This window comes from Pan paniscus, chromosome 17, assembly GCF_029289425.2.
Source record: "Pan paniscus chromosome 17, NHGRI_mPanPan1-v2.0_pri, whole genome shotgun sequence".
Lineage (NCBI taxonomy): Eukaryota > Metazoa > Chordata > Mammalia > Primates > Hominidae > Pan > Pan paniscus.
The window spans coordinates 2,812,442-2,827,566 of record NC_073266.2 but is presented as its reverse complement, the minus strand read 5'-3'; the positions used below and the strand labels follow the sequence as shown (position 1 = coordinate 2,827,566).

The following is a 15,125-nucleotide window of genomic DNA, read 5'->3' as shown; positions in this document are numbered from 1 at the left end:
CTCTCGATGTGTTGCCCAGGTTAGTCTCAAGCTCCTGTCCTCTATCCAGCCTCCCACCTTGGTCGTCAGAAGTCCTGGGATTACAGGCTTGAGCCACTGTGCTCACTCCTATAATTTGATGTTTTCAACAATACTATGTAGTGAAACCCATCACGAAGACGTTTTGCAAAAGAAAGCTCACTATCACATATAAACTTGTATACTTATCATGTGCTCACGTGAGCGCATGTTTGAATGTTTGAATGTTTTCTGAGAATGTTTGAATGTTTGAATGTCTGTCTGAATGTTTTCTGAGAACTGATAATCTTTTCCCCAGGGACACTGGTTGAAGAGCTGCGGGGATTGTCTGGGAGGGTGTCTCGGGCCCGGAAACGTAATCCAAGAGAGATCAGAAGACCGGCGACCCCATGTGCCTCCATCTCTTTCTCCTTCCTTTCACCCCTAAACCAGTGACCCCACTCATTCCAGGCTGGAACGTCGTTCGGTTGTCATTTGGCGTCACCTAGCGGTCACTGTTATTGAAAATGGAGGCATCACACCAAAACTTCTGGCCGCCCGCGCACAGCCAGGGAAAACTGGTTTCTCTCGGGCCCCACCCTGATCTCAGAGGCACTCCTTCCGTCCCTCCCCCAATGCCTTGTTGCCTAAGAAACCTCCACCCTGGCTGGGAATGCTTATTTCTTTATTTATTTAGAGATAGAGACAGTTGCGCTCTTGTAGCCCAGGTTGAAGTGCAATGGCGCCATCTCGGCTCACTGCAACCTCTGCCTCCTGGATTCAAGCGATTCTCCTGCCTCAGCCTCCCCAGTAGCTGGTATTACATGTGCCTGCCTCTACTCCCGGCTAATTTTTGTTTTTTCAGTAGGGACGTTATTTCGCCATGTTGGCCAGTCTGGTCTCGAAGTCCTGACTTCGGATGATCCACCCACCTCAGCCTCTTAAAGTGCTGGGATTACAGGAATAAGCCAGGGCGCCTGGCCTATCATTTTTCTTTCTTCCCTTTTTTTTTTTTTTTTCAGTAAGCATGAACACTTCTACCTGGGTTTTAAAAATTGTGTGTGTGAAAGAAAAATAAATCTTGGGGCTTCCAAATCAGTAAAGTCAAGGGAAAAGTGAAGCTGGCAACAGTTTAAGGCCAACCTCCCATTCTATTCAAAGTCACTCCTCTGTTCTTTTCTTTTTTTTTTTTTTTTTCTTATTTGAGATGGAGTCTCGCTCAGATGCTCAAGCTGGAGCCCAATGGAGAGATCTCGGCTCACTGCAACATTCGCCTCCTGGTTTCAAGCGATAAATGCATATTTGATTGCCTCCTTTGGAGAGGCTAATTAGAAACTCCAAAGAATGCAACCATTTGTCTCTTAACTACCTGTGACCAGGAAGTCCCCTCCTCACTTTCAGTCTTCCCGCGTTTGCTAAGTTGTCCCGCCTTTGCAGACCGAACCAATGTTCATCTTGCATACTTTGATTGATGTCTTATGTCTCCCTAGAATGTATAAACGACAATGTTCTCTGTTTACCTTAGGCACACGTCCTCAGAACCCTCTGAGGCTGTCACGGGTATGCGTCCTGAACCTTGGTTACGTAAACTTTCTAAATTAACTGAGACCTCTCTCAAGTTTTCAGGGTTCACAACGGAAAGTGCACTGTAGCTCCACCCTAGGACTTATCATTAAGAAAAACTATCCTAAATCGCTGCAGATACAGTCAAACCAGTTGTATGTAAACTGTATGAAACTAAATGCACTTACTACAAGTAAATGAATAAATGCTGACAAAAAAATCATGAACCGCTCACCTTTCAAAGAAGCAATAATACTATGAATTCTGTGTAATTTCCAGAGTCAGCTTGTTTCAAAATTGTCCCCACTAAACTTGGAAAGGTTTCAGAGTGAGCTATTGTGCCTCCAGCATTTGCCCCTCCCCCTTTTTTCCCCTGCGCCCTCCGCTCAACCTTTGCCGGCAATCACATTCTCTGATTCTGCAAAAGCAGATGGGAGCCCTAGAGAGAGTTCTCCTTTTTTTCTTTTTTTTTTTTTTCTTTTTTGAGATGGAGTCTCGCCTAGAGGCTCAGGATGGAGCCCAATGGAGCGATCTCGGCTCACTGCAACATCCACTTCCTGGTTTCAGGCGATTCTCCTGCCTCAGCCTACCGAGGAGCTGGGATAACAGGCACCCGTTATTATGCCCAGCTAATTTTTGTGTTTTCATAGAGACAGGGTTTAACCATGTTGGCCACGCTGGACTCGAACTCCTGCCATCAGATGATCCGTCGGCCTCAGCCTCTCAATGTGCCGGGATTACAGGCGTGAGCCACTGTGGCCATCGAGTTCTCTTTTCTTTGTGAAGGGCAAGGCAAAGTGGAATGGATTCACCTAAAAGCGGAATGCATTCCCTGGAAAGCATCATGGTTAGACCCATGTGAGACAGGTTAGTTTTACTGCGTGTGTTCTCCATGTGTTGTTGCCCATGTGTTGCTACCATGGTAATCCTGCTGAGTATGAGAGGAATCAAAGTTTCACACATTTGGTGTATGTGCTTGGCTGAGGAACCAATGGGGCGAAGCTACCATCTGTGGGATTATGACTGAACGCCTCTAAGTCAGAATCCCGCCCAGTAGAAAAGATGCAGCAGCGCTGGCAAGACTCGGTTGGCCTCAGATAGCCAGTCCCCAGCCTTTGCCACCGGCCGGACGCTCCGCCCCGCTGTGCGCCAAGACCTGGCTCCGGTGCGGAGAGCCCATCATCCTAAAAAACGGGGTGCGGCCAGAAAGGGGTTTGCTCCCTGGCCCGTCACATAACATGCTTATGGGTAATCTGATACTAAACTATTCGTAAACGCCCTGCTTCTGGGTCAGGGTTTCCTATGGAGCAGAGCAACTCCCTCACTGCAACCTATTGAAAGTCAGCCCTCCACACAAGGGTCTCTCAACCAGTGTGCGGGAAACCTAGCGTTGTGGCGTGTTCTGTATAATTCAGCCCTGGACCTCTACCTTCCTTCTTCCCTCCTTTTGCCCCCGGGGACTTAGTTCCGGGGCCTGCTCAGGCCCCCCGCCCCGGAGCCCCAGGGCATGCAGGGCTGTCTCTCGCGAGATAACGTTGGCGTTGGCCGTGCATTTGGGAGGGGTCGTTCCCCAACAGCGGGCTTTCCAAGATGCAGCGCTGGGGGTTGCGAGGTAGGGTTGGCGCCCCTGCTCGATGTTCCACCTCTCTGATTGAGCTTCTTTCTCCCACCCCGCTGGGAATTCCTCCACGAGTTGGGACCGGATTCTTCGAGCCTCGTGCGAATGGCTGAGGCGCGGGTGTCAGAGGTTTTGCCCCTGCAGTCCCTGTCTGAGTAGTGTTCGCGCGATGCCCGTGGGTGGCTGTTTGGGTCACAGTCCCTCTCCCCGCCCCAGGGGTGCTGGGATGAAAGACTAGCTAGTCACTACCGTTGTGTCTTTACTCCTCTTCTCTGCCCGGGTTAACCAGTGGACTGCAGGGAAATGGCTGGCAGGTCTGCCAAGTTAGACGGCCTCAAACCTGGGCCGGTTCTGTGTGATAAGTTTCCAACTGCGTCTGATCGCTTCCCTCCGCGAGCACCGCATTTGGTCTTTAGGGTGGACCCTGTCGATTAGATGCTGGCATTTGGCTTCCCGATCAGCCCGCGAATCAACCGACTGCGGGAGGCAAGCAACATCCAGTTGACAAGGCCGCGGGCTTCTCTGTCTGGAAGACCAGGGACCAGGGCCTAAGGCCCCGGTCCTCAGGTCTCGGGTCGCCGTGCCCACCTCATGTCCGCGGCAAGCGTTGGACTTGACCGTCAACTTGGGATTTCTACGGTAGACCAGATAACTTTGGTCAGCAGCAGTACCGCCCGCATTCACTAGGTGTCGCTTTTTCCTTGCGTTGTTTCCTCCTCTCCAACTGTTTCCACAGTACTTTCAGTTTCTCTTCGTTTTGTTTTTCTTTTATTTTTCTTGCTCCTCTTTCTACACACTGAAGTTGCTGTTGTTTTACATTTACCTTTTATTTATTTGTAGTTTCTGAGGCAGGTTGGAGTGTAAGAATGCAATCTCGGCTCACCGCCGCCTCGACTTTCCAGGGCTCCCTCAGGTGATCTTCCTATCTCAGCCTTCCAAGTGGCTGAGACTACAGGAGTCACTTAATTCTGTGATGTCGAAGCTGAAGCGAGCCGTGATCATGCCTTGCCCTCCAGTCTGAGTGTTTCAGAAGGTAAGAGAGACAGGTTAAAGAAAAAAATTCCTTGAAATAAACTGCAATTCATTGTGATCTAAATTACCTTTTATAGTTTTTCACTCCCACGAGTTTGTTTATTATTACTGCTGTTTGTTATTATTTCTTTGTATTATTGTTTGTCGTTATTGTTATTGTTTTTATTATTTATGTAATTATTTAGAGATGGAGTCTTCCTCTATCACCCAGAGTGCAGTGCAGTGGCGCGACTTTGGGTCACCGCAGCTTCAAATTCCTGGGTTCAAATTCGAAATATGGCGAAACACCCTGTATAGTAAAATCTGTCAGTGACACCTTCAGGACCGTTGGTTGTGGCGGCTGCAATTTCGGAGGCTGAGGAGGGCAGTTCGCTAGAGCTTGGGAGTTCAAGACAGCCTGGGAAACAGACTGCAGAGCATTTGTCTGACCAAGGCCCGCTGCAGCCTCCACCTCCCGAGCCCAAGCGATGTTCTCAACTCAGGCTCCAAAGGATCTGGGACCACAGGCTCCTGCCATCACGATGCCCGGATTTTTTTCTTTTCTTTTCTTTTTCAGTAGAGACGGGGTCTCACTGTGTTGCCAGGGCTGGTCTCAAAGTCCTAGGCTCTAGCAATTATTCCACCTCAGCCTCCCAAAGTGCTGGGATGATAGGTGTGAGCCACGATGCCATGCCCTCTTTTTTATTTCCTTCATTTTTTGTCTTTTTTTCTTTCTCTTTCTTTCTGTCTTTTCTTTTTCTTCTCTTTTTCTTCCTCCCTTTTTTCTCTCATTTCTCATTCTTTTTTTTTTCTGTTTCTATGTCTTTCGGTTTTCTTTTTCATCTTTCTTCCCTTTACATCTCTGTCTATTTTCTTTCTCTTGATCTTCCTTACTCTCTCTCTGTCTTTTCTTCATTTGTTTCTTTCCGTCCCTCTGTCTGTCTGTCTTAGTGTGGATTTTGGAAAATTCTCCTTATTCTGTATCTCCCTGTGTATCACGAGCCTCTGTGACTTTCACTTTGTTGTTTTTCCTCCTTGTCGCGTAAAATGCATTCACTGCTCTTTTATTTTGGTGCTGTGTGGATGTTCGAAGGGTGGGGAAAAGTGGACCACGAATTTGATTGGTTTCATGAGAGACATGGGAGACGAAAGAACATATGATGATCACTTCGCTAAATGCCCTGTTTATTCTTTCAACTGCACTCATAAAAGTAAGGACGCAGTTGGTGGGTTGAGAGATCTCTGTGTAGTCATGACTCCGCAATTATACTTGACGAGAGCGGTGATGATGAACGGGCGGCATGGAAACCTGCCCTTCTTTGGTGTCAGTTGAGCACAGTGAGAAGAGATTCAGAATGGCCTGTATGTCAACCTGATGGTACTGTGTTTCTGCTCTGATCTTTAGGAATGAGAGAAGCATTCCCGTGCATTCCCGCCAAGTCCTTGCGGTTTTCTTTTTATACTTTTCGATTAACTAACGTATTTATTAATTTATTTGAGATGGAGTCTTGTTCTGTTGGTCAGGCCATGGCGCAGTGTCGGGCCACTGCAACCGCCGCCTCCCAGGTTCCAGCGATTCTCTTCCCTTAGCCTCTCGAGTAGCTGGGATAACAGGCACGTGCCACCATACCCAGCTAACTTTTACCTTTTTAGTAAAGACAGGGTTTCACCATGTTGCCTAGGCTGGACTTGAACTCCAACTTCCAGGAATCCTGTGGCCTTGGCCTCCCAAAATGCTGGGAGGTCCCAGGTCATCAGATTCGAGAAAGAATGTTGGTTGATATAGAGAGGCGAGACACACTGCGCCTGACCCAAATTGCTATTTTTAAAAATAAACCAGTAGCCTGGGTGCAGTGGGTCACTACTGTCATCTCAGCAGTTTGCTAGGCGGAGGTGGGAGGATTAAGAGGTCAGGAGTTTGAGACCAGCCTGGCCAACATAGTCAAACTCTGTCTGTACGAAGAATACAAAAATTAACCAGGTGTGGTGGCACGCACCTCTAGTCCCAGCTACTCGATATGCTGAGGTAGTAGAATCTGTTGAAGCCGGGAGATGGAGATTGCAGTCAGCCCACATCATGCCACTGGATTCCAGCTTGGGTGACAGAGTCAGACTCCATCTAAAAAAAAAAAAAGTAATTAAAAATAAGTGAGTTTCCAAGAAAAAATAGAAACCCACAGTGACACAAACATATGCCTCTTGCCTTTCGAGGCAGCAATGACACTACAAACTTGTAAACTCACTTCATTTATTGACTGCGGACCACGGGTATTTCTGATGCTTCCTCTTGGAACCTAATTCTGTGTGACACCATACCCAGCTAACATTCACCTTTTTAGTAGTCAGAATTTTGCTATGTTGCCCAGACTGCTCTTGAACTCATGAACTGCAGGTATTCGCCCGCCCAAGAAAAAGAGCTGTGATGAAAGCAGAGACCCAGACGGATTTCAGCCCTCAAAATGGTGCACGCTGCCACATTTCCCAGATCTTCCCTGGGCCTTATTGGTATTTGCCTAACATAGAAACTCTTTCTAAAATGTGAGAATTTGCTTCCATAATATTTCCACAAGCGATGCTTTGGTCTGTGTTTGTTTTTACGTTTTGTTTTGTTTGTAGTTTTTACTTTACTTATCTCTTTTCAGTTGAAGTAGATTTTACCATTTTAGGAAGATGTGTATTTTCCCGAAAACCTGTTAGCTGGTGTTTTCTTCTGTCATTAAGTAGCGATTTTCGGAATCTCTCAAGGTACAGTGAGAGCCGATTGATATAAACTATACTTCATAAAATCTTCTTCCTTTTCTTTTCTTTTTTTTTTTTTTTTCTGTCTTTCAGGTGGAGTTTCGCTCTTATTGCCCAGGCTGGAGTTCAGTGGCGCGACCTCAGCTCACCGTAACCTCTGCCGCCTGTGTTCAAGGGATTTTCCAGTCTTCACCTTTTCGAGTAGCTGAAACCAGAGGCAAACACCGCCAGGCCTGGCTTTTTTTTTTTTTTTTTCATAGAGACTAGGTAGCTCCATAATGGTCAGGCTGGTCTAGAACACCCAACCTGAGGCGTACCACCCAACTTGACCACCCAAAGTGCTGAGATTAAAGGCGTGAGCCCCGCATCCGGCCATAACATCTTATCCTATAGAAATCCAGAGAGGTTAGGTCTGTAGTCCCTGAGACCAGCCTTCCTTGGATGAACTCCAAAGTGATGGCTGAGGATTAGGGAGTGTGGGGGGGGCTGGAAAGTCGGTCCACTATTTTTGCTACCAAGGCCATGACATCCCCCGAACCCCATCGCTTGCTCACCCTTTGAGATTCCCCCCCTCCACCGCCTTGGTGGCTGAACTCTTACTTTAATTTCTGTCTTTCTTCGTTTGTTGGGTTTCAGGACGGGGTTCAGGAAAGACGGTGTGCGTGGGGAGGGGGTGTAGGGTGGGGATGGAGGGGAGCGTCCTAAGGGTCGATGTAGTGTCATGCCTCTTTCATCACCACCAGCGAAGATGAAAGCAACAATCCTCTATATACCGCGTGTTCTCACCCATAAGTGGGAACTAAATAATGAGAATGCATGGGAAGAACTAGGGGCAGGAGAGACGCAGGAGCCTACTTGAGGGAGGAGGTGTGGAAGGACAGACAGCTTCAGGACAAAGCAAAACGAGCAAAATACGAAAACAGTGGGGTACTGCGCTGAGAATCCGGGTGAGGAAATCATCGGCACACTGAACCCCCTACTCAGAAGTTTACCTATGAAACAATCTTGCAATGTATGCTTCAAAAACAAATAACAGGGAAGAAAGAGAGAGAGAGAGAGAGAAAGAGAGAGAGAGAAGTAAAATAAAGCACCACCTCCTTGACCTGACTCAGGGGGTTCCGGGTATTCTGGGGAAACGTTCTGAAACAGTGGAGTATTTTGGTCTGTTCTTTCTTGTGTCTTTTTTTTTTTTTTTTTTTTAAGAAGGACTCTTGCTAAGCCACGCAGGCTGGAATGCAGTGGTGCACACTCGGTTCACTGCAGCAAATATCTCCCGGTTTGAAGCGATTCTCCAGTCTAATCCTCCTGAGTGGCTGGGATTACAGTCACCAGCAATAATGCCCCTCTAATTATTGTACCTTAGTATAGAAGGGGTACTGCCATGCTTGCGACCCTGGACTTGAAAAAAAATGAAAATGAAAATGAAATGCAACAAAATAATTAAAAAGTGAGTTTCCGGGGAAAAAGAAAAAACAACAACAACAACAACAACAACAACAACAACAACAAAAAACAACCCCACCGTGACATACACGTACGTACGCCTCTCGCCTTTCGAGGCATCAAACACGTTAGGAATTATGCGTGATTTCTTTTTTTTAACTTAATTTTATTTTATTATCATGATTTATGTTTCGAGACGGAGTCTCGGAGGCCCGCCCTCCCTGCGTCCCATTCCCTGGTTGCCCAGACAACCTCAGGAGACAGACCCTGGCTGGGCCAGATTGTTCTTCTCCTCGGTCGATGGTTTCCTTGTCTTTCTTCGTGTCTTTAACCCGCGTGGACTCTTCCGCTCGGGTTTGACAGATGGCAGCTCCACTTTAGGCCTTGTTGTTGTTGGGGACTTTCCCGATTCTCCCCAGATGTAGGGAAAGCAGGTAGATTTGCCTTGCCTGGCCTTGCCTGGCCTTGCCTGGCCTTGCCTTTTCTTTCTTTCTTTCTTTCTTTCTTTCTTTCTTTCTTTCTTTCTTTCATTACTTTCTTTTTTTCTTCTTCTTCTTCCTTTTTTTTTTTTTTTTTTTTTTTTGAGACAGAGTTTCACTCTTGTTGCCCAGGCTAGAGGGCAATGGCGCGATCTCGGCTCACCGCACCCTCCGCCTCCCAGGTTCAAGCGATTCTCCTGCCTCAGCCTCCTGATTAGCTGGGATTACAGGCATGGGCCACCGTGCCTGGCTGATGTTTGTACTTTTAGTAGAGACGGTGTTTTTCCATGTTGGTCAGGCTGGTCTCCAACTCCCAACCTCAGGTGGTCCGCCTGCCTTGGCCTCCCAAAGTGCTGGGATGACAGGCGTGAGCCACAGCGCCCAGCCTCTCTCTCTCTCTCTCTCTCTCGCTCGCTCGCTCGCTCGCTCGCTCGCTCGCTCGCTCGCTTGCTTGCTTTCGTGCTTTCTTGCTTTCTTGTTTTCTTTCTTTCTTTTGTTTCTTTCTTGCTTGCTTTCTTGCTTGCTTGTTTTCTTGCTTTCTTTCTTTCTTTTGTTTCTTTCTTGCTTGCTTTCTTGCTTTCTTGTTTTCTTGCTTTCTTGCTTTCTTTCCTGCTTTCTTTCTTGCTTTGTTTTCTTTCTAGCTTTCTTTTCTTTCTTGCTTGCTTTCTTGCTTTCTTTTCTTTTTCTTTCTTTCTTTCTTGCTTTCTTTTTTCTTGCTTTCCTGCTTTCTTTTCTCTTTCTTTCTTTCCTGCTTTTTTGCTTTCTTGCTTGCTTTCTCGCTTGCTTGCTTTCTGTCTGTCTGTCTTTCTTTCTTTCTTTCTTTCTTTCTGTTTCGTCCTTTTGAGACAGAGTTTCACTCTTGTTTCCACGGCTAGAGTGCAATGGCGCGATCTTGGCTCACCGCACCTTCCGCCTCCCGGGTTCGAGGGCTTCTCCTGCCTCAGCCTCCTGATGAGCGGGGATTACAGGGAGGCACCCCCACGCCTGGCTTGGCTGATGTTTGTGTTTTTAGTAGGCACACCGTGTCTCTCCGTGTTGGTCAGGCTGGTCTCCGACTCCCGACCTCATGTGATGCGCCCACCTCGGCCTCTCGAAGTGCTGGGATGACGGGCGTGAGCCACCGTGCCCGGCCTGTTGACTCATTTCGTTTTTTTTTTTATTTCTTTCGTTTCCATGTATTTACTGACATTTATTAATGTAAACATTTTTGTACATTTATATGTAAACGACAATGCGTATATCTTTGCATTTACTACTCTCGCGTCTAGTAAACACGTACCGATTGCATAGAAACATACTTCTACATAATAGACGTAGGTGTTTCTGCTATACGAATACATACACATCGCTCTATAGAGAAGCGATCGTCCACAAATACGTTTACGCTTACGTACGAAAAGTGTTGTATTTATGTTAATAAATGAACAAGTGTACGTAGTTATCTCTGTTTTCTTTCTTCCTCTCCTTTACGTTTTTCTTCCTTCCTTTCTTCCTTTCTCTCCTTCTTTAGGTTTTTCTTCCTCTCTTCCTTTCCTTCTTTCTCTCTTTCTGATCTTTTCTCCTTCGTGCTTTATTTCTCTTTCGTTCCCTGTCTCTCCTTCTTTTTTCTTTCCTCCCTGTTTCTTTTTCCCTTCTTTCCTTCGTTTCTTTCCTCGTTCTTTCTCTCTTTTTCATGTTTCTTTCCTTTCCGTCTGTCTTGTAAAAATGGAGTGTTTCCAAAGTTTTCTCTGTGTATCTACGTTTTTTAAATTGTCTCTCTTTTCTCCATTTTCTTCCTCCCTCCCTCCCTCCCTGCTCCCTTCCCTCCCTCCTTCCCTTTCACCATCTGTCTCTTTTCCCCATTCCCCGCCCCCCCCCCCCCCGTCTGTCTCTGCGTGGATTCCGGAAGAGCCCATGCATTTTGCCTCTCCGTGTGTCTGCAGCGACCCGCGACCGAGTCCTTGTGTGTTCTTTCTCCCTCCCTCCCTCCCTCCCTCCCTGCTTCCGAGATGCATCTCCGAACACCCACGCGCCGTGGGTTGTCTTCTGACTCTGTCGCGGTCGAGGCAGAGACGCGTTTTGGGCCCCGTGTGTGTGGGGTTGGGGCAGAGGGGCTGCGTTTTCCGCCTCGGGAAGAGCTTCTCGGCTCACGGTTTCGCTTTTGCGGTCCACGGGCCGCCCTGCCATCCGGATCTGTCTCGCTGACGTTCGCGGCGGTCGTCGGGCTCCATCTGGCGGCCGCTTTTAGATCGCGCTCTCGGCTTCCGGAGCTGCGGTGGCAGCTGCCGAGGGAGGGGACCGTCCCCGCTGTGAGCTGTGCAGAGCTCCGGAAAGCCCGCGGTCGTCAGCCCGGCTGGCCCGGTGGCGCCAGAGCTGTGGCGCGTCGCTTGTGAGTCAGAGCTCTGGCGTGCAGGTTTATGTGGGGGGGAGGCTGTCGCTGCGCTTCTGGGCCCGAGCCGGGCGTGGGGCTGCCCGGGCCGGTCGACCAGCGCGCCGCGGCTCCCGAGGCCCGAGCCGCGACCCGCGGGGACCCGCCGCGCGTGGCGCGGGAGGCTGGGGACGCCCTTCCCGGCCCGGTCGCGGGTCCGTCCGCGCTCATCCTGGCCGTCTGAGGCGGCGGCCGAATTCGTTTCCGAGTCCCCGTGGGGAGCCGGGGACCGTCCTGCCCCCGTCCCCCGGGTGCCGGGGAGCGGTCCCCGGGCCGGGCCGCGGTCCCTCTGCCGCGATCCTTTCTGGCGAGTCCCCGTGCGGAGTCGGAGAGCGCTCCCTGAGCGCGCGTGCGGCCCGAGAGGTCGCGCCTGGCCGGCCTTCGGTCCCTCGTGTGTCCCGGTCGTAGGAGGGGCCGGCCGAGAATGCTTCCGGCTCCCGCTCTGGGGACACGGGCCGGCCCCCTGCGTGTGGCACGGGCGGCCGGGAGGGCGTCCCTGGCCCGGCGCTGCTCCCGCGTGTGTCCTGGGGTTGACCAGAGGGCCCCGGGCGCTCCGTGTGTGGCTGCGATGGTGGCGTTTTTGGGGACAGGTGTCCGTGTCGCGCGTTTCCTGGGCCGGCGGCGTGGTCGGTGACACGACCTCCCGGCCCCGGGGGAGGTATATCTTTCACTCCGAGTCTGCATCTTGGGCCACCGGGTTATTGCTGACACGCTGTCCTCTGGCGACCTGTCGCTGGAGAGGTTGGGACTCCGGGTGCGTGCGGGGCTCTGGCCTACCGGTGACCCGGCTAGCCGGCCGTGCTCCTGCTTGAGCCGCCCGCTGGGGCCCGCGGGCCTGCTGTCCTCCGCGCGCCCGGGCGTGTCCCGACTCCCGGTGCCGGCCCGGGTCCGGGTCTCTGACCCACCTGGGGGCGGCGGGGAAGGCGGCGAGGGCCACCCTGCCCCCGTGCGCTCTCCGCTGCGGGCGCCCGGGGCGGCCGCGACGACCCCACCCCGCTGGCTCCGTGCCGTGCGTGTCAGGCGTTCTCGTCTCCGCTGGGTTGTCCGCCGCCCCTTCCCCGGAGCAGGGCGTCGGCCGGCCGGCCGGCCGACCTCCGCTCCCGGGGGGCTCTTTCGTGATCGATGTGGTGACGTCGTGCTCTCCCGGGCCGGGTCCGAGCCGCGACGGGCGAGGGGCGGACGTTCGTGACGAACGGGACCGTTCTTCTCGCTCCGCCCCGCGGGGTCCCCTCGTCTCTCCTCTCCCCGCCTGCGGGCGGCGCGTGTGGGGGAGGCGTGTGGGGTGCGGAGCCCGGCCTGACCTCGCCGTCCCGCCCGCCGCCTTCTGCGTCGCGGGGCGGGTCGGCGGGGCCCTCTGACGCGGCAGGCACCCCTCGCTGTCGCCTCCAGTGGTTGTGGACTTGCGGGCGGCCCCCCTCCGCGGCGGTGGGGGGTGCCGTCCCGCCGGCCCGTCGTGCTGCCCTCTCGGGGGGGCGTGCGCGAGCGTCGGCTCCGCTTGGGCCTCTGCGGTGCTCCTGGAGCGCTCCGGGTTGTCCCTCAGGTGCCCGAGGCCGAGCGGTGGTGTGTCGTCCCCGCCCCCAGCGCCCCCTCCTCCGGTCGCCGCCGCGGTGTCCGCGCGTGGGTCCTGAGGGAGCTCGTCGGTGTGGGGTTCGAGGCGGTCGAGTGAGACGAGACGCGCCCCTCCCACGCGGGGAAGGGCGTCCGCCTGGTCCGGCGAGCGCACGTCCCGTGCTCCCCTCTGGCGGGTGCGCGCGGGCCGTGTGAGCGATCGCGGTGGGTTCGGGCCGGTGGCGCGTGCGCCGGCCGGCCGCCGAGGGGCTGCCGTTCTGCCTCCGACCGGTTGTGTGTGGGTTGACTTCGGGGGTGCTTTTGCCTCGGAAGGAAGGAAGGAGGCGGGTGGACGGGGGGGCCTCGTGGGGGTTGCGCGCGCGCGCGCGCCGGCCGGGCCCCCGCCCTGACCGCGAACGCTCAAGGTGGCCGCACGCAGGTGTTTCCTCGTACTGCAGGCCCCCTCCCTTCCCCAGGCGTCCCTCGGCGCCTCTGCGGGCCCGAGGAGGGGCGGCTGGCGTGTGGGGGAGTGTGACCCACCCTCGGTGAGAAAGCCTTCTCTAGCGATCCGAGAGGCGTGCCTTGGGGTACCGGATCCCCCGGACTGCCGCCTCTGTGTGTGCCTCCGTCATGGGAGCGCTGCCGTAGCGACTCGCTCGCAGAGGACCCTCCTCCGCTTCCCCCTCGGCGGGGTTCGGGGGGGGAGAGCGAGGGTTTCCGCCGGCCACCGCGGTGGTGGCCGAGCGCGGCTCGTCGCCTACTGTGGCCCGCGCCTCCCCCTTCCGAGTCGGGGGAGGATCCCGCCGGGCCGGGCCCTGGCGTCCCAGCGGGTTGGGACGTGGCGGCCGGCGGGCGGTGGGTTGTGCGCGCACGGCGTTCCGTCCGGCGCGTGACCCCCTCCGCCGCGAGTCGGCTCTCCGCCCGCTCCCGTGTGCCGAGTCGTGACCGGTGCCCACGACCGCGTTTGCGTGGCGCGGGGTCGGGCCGCCTGGGCCTGGGAAAGCGTCCCACGGTGGGGGCGCGCCGGTCTCCCGGAGCGGGACCGGGCCGGAGGATGGACGAGAGAATCACGAGCGATGGTGGTGCTGGCGTGTCGGGTTCGTGGCTGCGGTCGCTTCGGGGCCCCCGGTGGCGGGACCCCGGGGCTCGCGAGGCGGGTCTCGGTGGGGGCCGAGGGCCGTCCGGCGTCCCAGGCGGGGCGCCGCGGGACCGCCCTCGTGTCTGTGGCGGTGGGATCCCGCGGCCGTGTTTTCCTGGTGGCCCGGCCGTGCCTGAGGTTTCTCCCCGAGGCGCCGCCGCCTCTGCGGGGCCCCCGGGTGCCCTTGCCCGTCTGTGCCCTCTTCCCCGCCCGCCGCCCGCCGATCCTCTCTTCTCCCCGAGCGGCTCACCGGCTTGACGTCGGTTGGTGGCCCCGTCTGGGACCGAACCCGGCACCGCCTTGTTGGGGGCGCCGCCGCCGGCCACTGGTTGGCCCGGTGTCCGCGTCCCCCGGCGCGCGCCTTCGGGACCGGGTCGGTGGCGCCCCGCGTGGGGCCCGGTGGGCTTCCCGGAGGGTTTCGGGGGTCGGCCTGTGGCGCGCGTGCGAGGGAAGAGAGGGTTCCGGGGGACCGGCCGCGACTGCGGCGGTGGTGGGGGGGAGCCGCGGGGAGCGCCGAGGGCCGGTCGGCCGCTCCGGGTGCCGCGCGGGGCCGCCTTCGCGCTCGGAGGCTGCCGGCGGTGAGACCCCCGCGTGTGTGTCCCGGCCGCGGTCGGCTGCGCCCGAGGGGGTCCCGTGGCGTCCCCTTCCCCGCCGGCCGCCTTTCTCGCGCCTTCCCCGTCGCCTCGGCCTCGCCCGTTGCTCCCTCGTCTTCTCCCGGCCCGCTCCTCCGAGCCGGGTCGGCGCGTCCCCCGGGTGCGCCTCGCTTCCCGGGCCTGCCGTGGCCCTTCCCGGAGGCGTCCGTCCCGGGCGTCGGCGTCGGGGGAGAGCGCGTCCTCCCCGCGTGGCGTTGCCCCGTTCGGCGCGCGCGTGCGCCCGAGCGCGGCCCGGTGGTCCCTCCCGGACAGGCGTTCGTGCGATGTGTGGCGCAGGTCGACCTCCGCCTTTGCCGGTCGCTCGCCCTTAACCCCGGGTCGGGGGGTGGGGCCCGGGCCGGGGCCTCGGCCCCGGTCGCGGTCCCTCGTCCCGGGTGGGGGCGGGCGCGCCGGCCGGCTGCGGTCGTCCTCCCTTGGCCGTCGTGTGGCGTGTGCCACCCCTGCGCCCGCGCCCGCCGGCGGGGCTCGGAGCCGGGCTTCGGCCGGGCTCCGGGCCCTCGACCGGACCGGTGCGCGGGTGCTGCGGCCG

General features: G+C 55.4%; 1 long non-coding RNA gene across 1 annotated transcript; it reads left to right on the top strand.

Moving 5' to 3' along the window:
* The first annotated feature begins 230 nt into the window (after positions 1-230).
* Positions 231-8,375, top strand: LOC134729207 (uncharacterized). Its single transcript, XR_010110091.1, has 2 exons — positions 231-4,211; positions 7,022-8,375. It is a non-coding gene; the product is annotated as an uncharacterized LOC134729207 (long non-coding RNA).
* The last annotated feature ends 6,750 nt before the right edge of the window (positions 8,376-15,125 follow it).